This window comes from Aethalodelphis obliquidens, unplaced genomic scaffold (genome assembly GCF_003676395.1).
Source record: "Aethalodelphis obliquidens isolate GAN/ISIS:26980383/991018 unplaced genomic scaffold, ASM367639v1 scaffold54, whole genome shotgun sequence".
NCBI lineage: Eukaryota > Metazoa > Chordata > Mammalia > Artiodactyla > Delphinidae > Aethalodelphis > Aethalodelphis obliquidens.
This window is the reverse complement of record NW_020837998.1, coordinates 10575300-10581290: the sequence shown is the minus strand read 5'-3', so window position 1 is coordinate 10581290 and position 5991 is coordinate 10575300. Positions and strand designations below refer to the sequence as shown.

The 5991-nt window shown below is 38.8% G+C and overlaps 1 non-coding gene across 1 annotated transcript; it reads left to right on the top strand.

Annotated features, from left to right (window-relative positions):
* Window positions 1–5521: 5521 nt before the first annotated feature.
* On the top strand, window positions 5522–5628 carry LOC113609120 (U6 spliceosomal RNA). Its single transcript, XR_003428501.1, has one exon. It is a non-coding gene; the product is annotated as a U6 spliceosomal RNA (small nuclear RNA).
* Window positions 5629–5991: the final 363 nt, after the last annotated feature.

Below are 5991 nucleotides of genomic sequence, written 5' to 3'. Positions count from 1 at the left end.
CCTGATTTCATTGTACAGCAGGCACATCGCCTTCTCCACTGGATTGTATCCTTGAAATGGTAGAGCAATGCAAAAATCTACCACACACATGTTTAATTCATTGGCTGACCTTTAAAAACATAGATTTTGTCATTAAACTAAAAATAACCCCAACCTTTAGATATATAGTGCAATAATATTTAGACCCATAATATCTCTACACAGGGGTCCATAGTTTAAAAGCATGATTTTAGGCTTAAATAAATTGATCTTTCTCTTTTTGCTTCCAAGTTCCACTCTGCTTTTTGTCCATCTCTCACTCCTGGGAGATGAGGCAAATTAACTCCTTAAAGGGAGCAGGAGATTCTAGGAGCAAGGAGCTATTTTTCCAAAACAACATTTATCGATTACAGATCTGAGTTATTAAACTGACTTTGCTGAGGTGGGAATTGTCACAAGTTGTTCCTATAACCCCTCCTTCTTCCACTCACTGCACTGCCCACCCCCCAGCACACACCGAGTCTCTAGACATTGTGCAGCTTGTCTATCCTGTATTATACAGAGTCTAATTCTGGAATTGTGGCCTCCTTGAGAGGTGGGACCGGGTCAATTAAACTTGGTATCCCCAAAGCCTAGTACAATGCCTGGGACATGTGTGGACTCACTGAATAAATGTCTGGACAAGGATCAGTTAAATAATTAACTGAACTTTAAATTTTCCTGATGCTCTTACAGTTTTCTCCAATCTTAAAACTACAGTTAAGGGTGAACAGAGGGCAAAGCCTCATGATCACACTGACCTGAATTCCTTCAACTTTAATCCTGTCAAAACAGAAAAAGACATAATTCTCAGAACATTAAGAGGCACTGGTCCAGTTCATCCTATCTTTACTCTTCCGTTACTATTGAGTACACATGCATTAACGTTTCCATTAAATTATTTGTGAAATTCCAGACTTCCACTCAATGTACTATGGTCAATAGGTTAAAGAAAAGTATTCACAATTGTTTATTGATACTGGCAGAAAAACAGAAATAAATAGGCATACTAAAATTTATAATCATGCCTTCTTTTATGGGCTCTACATTTATCTGACATTGTCAATAAATATCCTGCTACAGGTACAATAATATCCAGAGCTCATGAGAAAAAGACTTTTAAAACATCCTCATATCAACAGGAAATGACAGACACATGTAAGTGAAAACTAACTTTATTAGGAAAATAATAGCACCAAATTCCTATAATTGGATGGTTCTAAAAATTACCACAGTTTCAATTACTCAAGGATTGTGATAGAATTTCACCTCGTGAAAATGCGAGAACTTAACCAAATTATTTATTTCTTTTAAATGGTGTATAACATGAATAAAAGTATTACTGTTATTTAAATCTAATTTGAAAACATAATTTACATGATGAAAATTGCCCTACTTCTTAATCACTGTGGTAGAACTGTTTTAATAAAAGTTTCTTTTTATATATATAGTTTAGCGTTCCTATTAGAAAATGAATTCTTCTATCTCCAAATTACAAATTGGATCACACTTTTAACCTTTTCTCCGATCCTGAAGCTTGCCTGAGATGAAGTGAAGAGGGTGCCACCTGATAACACCATCGCCTTTGCTTTGCATTTCTGTCCCTTATGATTGTCAAACTTGTATTATGCTAGTCCCCGATTTAACACCATTACTACCCAGTGAGAGAGTACCAGAAGAGATAGAACTCAACGTGTTCCAGGCTGCTACCCTCCCCATAACTTCCCATTCATCACAAGGCACCCAGCCTCCCTCAGCTTCTTCCTGCAAATGAAATTCCTTTCTCATCACCAAGGAGAAGCCAGGGCAGCATGAAAAAGATATGCAACCTCAGGGAAAAGAAAGGAAATATGCAAACTAAACAGTCTTTTTATAGATATCATTGGATCATATCAATTGTTAATACCGACCCCTGACAGGACGAAATTGCATGGATTAGCAGAATCGAAAATTACAGTTCTAAGAATCATTTTAGGTCATAGGATCAAATGTCTGGGCAGGTACCTTAGAGTCCACTTCCTCCTACCCATTCATTTTGCCAAAAAGGAAACTGAGACTCGGGGAAGATAAGTGACTTGCCCAAAGTTGCACACCCAGAAATGTCTCACCCTGAACTAGAACCCAAGTCTCTTAACTTCCAGCCCAGTACTTTTATCCACATCACCAACCTGGTTCTAATGAATAAAGCCGAGTGCTTCAGTGCAATCATTTCATCAGTGCCTTCATCATCACTTTCTTCAGCCCCCCAGAATTTCTTTTGCCTATCTGCTCTCTTTTCAATTCACATTTGCCTTTGAATGTATTTTATAATGTATAACCTTTATCCCTGGACTTCCCTGGTGGTGCAGTGGTTAAGAATCCGCCTGCCAATGCAGGGGCCACAGGTTCGAGCCCTGGTCCGGGGGGATTCCACATGCCGCGGAACAGCTAAGCCTGTGTGCCACAACTACTGAGCCTGCGCTCTAGAGCCCGCGAGCCGCAACTACTGAGCCCGTGCGCAACAGCTATTGAAGCCTGCGTTCCGCAACGAGAAGCCACCGCAATGAGAAGCCTGCACACTGTAACAAAGAGTAGCCCCCACTCGCCACAACTAGAGAAAGCCCACGCACAGCAATGAAGACCCAACACAATCAAAAATAAATAAATAAATAAATTTATTTATTTAAAAAAACCCCTTTATCCTTAAAACTTTTATTACTTTTTTTTCTGTAACTACCACCAATCTAAATTTTGCCAGCCTTACAGTCCCTGTTCCCACATGTCACAGTCACCTGACCTGTATCAGGCCAGATTGTTTGCCCCACAGGACTGAAAGAGCTCTTAAAATTCAATGCCTACTGTCAAAATTCATAGTGACCTCTCCAAGGATATTGCTAAAAGAAATGAAAGATGATGCAGCAATTTAGTTAATTAAAAATACACTTGTAATGAGTTTGAAAGAAAAGTAAGCATTTTCAGACACCAGCATGGTAAAATATAGATGCTACTGGACTATATGCAAAACTATTTAATCTTATAAATATGTCATTTTAATTCCAGCTAATGGATATGGACACTTTAAAAAAATGTAACGGAACTGCATGGTAATTGATAAACTGTGCCTCACCAAAGTAGGGCACTGCATATAGAATTCTAGGCACTGTCTTGATTTTTACATATTACGTTAATGAGTATATAAAAGGCCTATCTAGGTTTTCATTTAGATGTTTTATTTAGGATAGAAAATTATATTATGTGTGTAATAAACTGCTGTTGAATTATAATTACAAATATATCATCACGATATGAAGTTTTAAAAAGTCATATCGTGCTTCCCTGGTGGCGCAGTGGTTGAGAGTCCGCCTGCCGATACAAGGGACACAGGTTCGTGCCCCGGTCCGGGAGGATCCCACATGCCGTGGAGCGGCTGGGCCTGTGAGCCATTGCCGCTGAGCCTGCGCATCCGGGGCCTGTGCTCCGCAACGGGAGAGGCCCGTGTACTGCTAAAAAAAAAAAAAAAAAAGTCATATCAATAAGATAATGTAAACAGAATAGTAACAATAAATAATACAGCAATGAGAAATAGCAATTGCCCTGAACTGTGTATTATAACAAAGCCAAATGACAGGGACTTCCTTGGTGACACAGTGGTTAAGAATCCACCTGCCAATGCAGGGGACATGGGTTCGAGCCCTGGTCTGGGAAGATCCCACATGCCACAGAGCAACTAAGTCCATGTGCCACAACTACTAGGCCTGCGCTCTAGAGCCCATGAGCCACAACCACTGAGCCCACATGCCACAACTACTGAAGCCTGCACACCATGATGAAGAGTAGCCCACACTTGCCACAACTAGAGAAAGCCCGCACGCAGTAATGAAGACCCAATGCAGTCATAAGTAAATAAATAAATTTATTTTTTAAAAAATCCTAAATGACTATATAACACTTAGATGGTTAAATTTCTCCCTTTTTCTGCTTCTTTCTCCTCTATTTCTCTTCCCTCTTTCCTATCCCCTATCTTTAGCTATAATATTCACTTTTTAGTGTATTCGCCAATCTCACAACCCCATTTCCTGCAATCCCCCAGCAGGGGTGGGCCCTAGCTGCTATATATGTACCATGCACTCGATACTGCATCACCCTCTGAGCCCAAGATGACTGGACATGTGGAAACCTTCAACCTAATCTGTGCTGATTTTTCTTCTGGGCCCTCCCCTAAGCCATAGCTGATCAGATGAGGGTGAATATTTACCTCCGGTGTGCCAACCAGATTCTTCTCCTAGGAATATGGACTTGTGATGCAAAGATGTGGGTCAGCCTCTGCTATTTGGATAAACCAAGAATATTAGAAATTCAGAAGTTGTAAGGAGGCCATGCTTTTGTATTTGCTGATATTATGAAAGTTGATCTGGAAAAGAGGTGCTAAAAAAAGAGAAGCTTCCCAGTTTCTTGACAGTCAGTTTCCAGCTATCCCTGAGATGGAAACTACCTTTTCTACCATGGGTTTCCTTGAGACACCGTGTTTCTTACAAAAAGTTCCCCTTTTTCACTTAAGCTAATTTTAGTGGGCTTCTGTGACCTACAACCAAATACACTGTAACTAAGACCCTTTTTCTCTTTTCCTTTTTCTTCCCCTTTTTTTGGGGGGGGGGCAAACATGCAAACTACACACACACATACATACACTTACATATTCACACACATACACACCTATTTAAATTATAAGCCAAGAATTCTAGAACTCTATATGCTGGGTGACTTTGAGTCCCTATCCTTTGCCACTTTATCTTTATTCATTGCATCAGCTAGAATGTTTCTTAGGGATCTGTAAAAACAACAAGAAATAAATGTTGGGGATCACCTGTCCCAAAAGGATTGCAATACATTATATTATTTCCCCTCTCCTCACTAGCCTCTCAATAAGGAATCATACTTCCTAACTCAGTCTTACTGATATTTCTGATTATTCACAGAGCATATGTACTTATTGAAATGAATAGTATCCAGTTCCAATGTGAGGAGAGAATAGATACCTTGAAGCTGCCTGTTCTATGAGCAGGAATGTTGCCATCCATCTTGATGCTAGCAACATATAGACAAAGTATCTTATGAATGAACTATATGTTTCCCTTTTTATTCAGTTACAAAATTACAAAGATTGGAAGTGATATTCTGTGTTACAATTCACATGGCATGTGGACTTGGTAGGGTTGATTTTTTTGTTTTTACTATCTTGAAAATTGACTGATAAATGATCAAATCAATATGTTGCTCAGTTATCAAAGGTAGCTAAAGTACAGGGTAACTATGCTGTCATCTGTGAGTGCTATTGTTGGTTTTTCTAGTACAGTAGATTTAACTTTTGCTGCATCCAACCATGTAAAATTTGAGGATACTCACATAATATCATCTCAGAAGACAATTACCTTAATATCCTGGAAAAAAATAAAGGTTTTACCAAGAAATGCTAAATAATATCAATTTTGACTTTAAGAATATAGGGCTCTAAAGGAGAGGGGTCATGCTCGCTTCAGCAACACATATACTAAAATTGGAATGATACAGAGAAGATTAGCATGGCCCCTGTACAAGGGTGACATGCAAATTCGTGAAGCATTCCATATTTCTGAGATTGGGATTGACACGTATACACTATTGATACTACATATAAAATAGATAACTAATGAGAGCCTACTGTATAGCTCAGGGAACTCTACTCAGTGCTCTGTGGTGACCTAAACGGGAAGGAAATCCAAAAAAGAGGGGATATATGCATACATATAGCTGATTCATTTTGCTGTACAGTAGAAACTAACACAACATAAAACAACTATACTCCAATAAAAATTAATTTAAAAAAATAACATGTATCTTAACATATAAATACTTTGATATGACTATACTAGGAGACATAATGAAGGGGTCAGATGTCTACTGTGGCTAAACTCTAGAAAGACATCAAAATTAAACAATGTGAGGAAAATTTGCTAA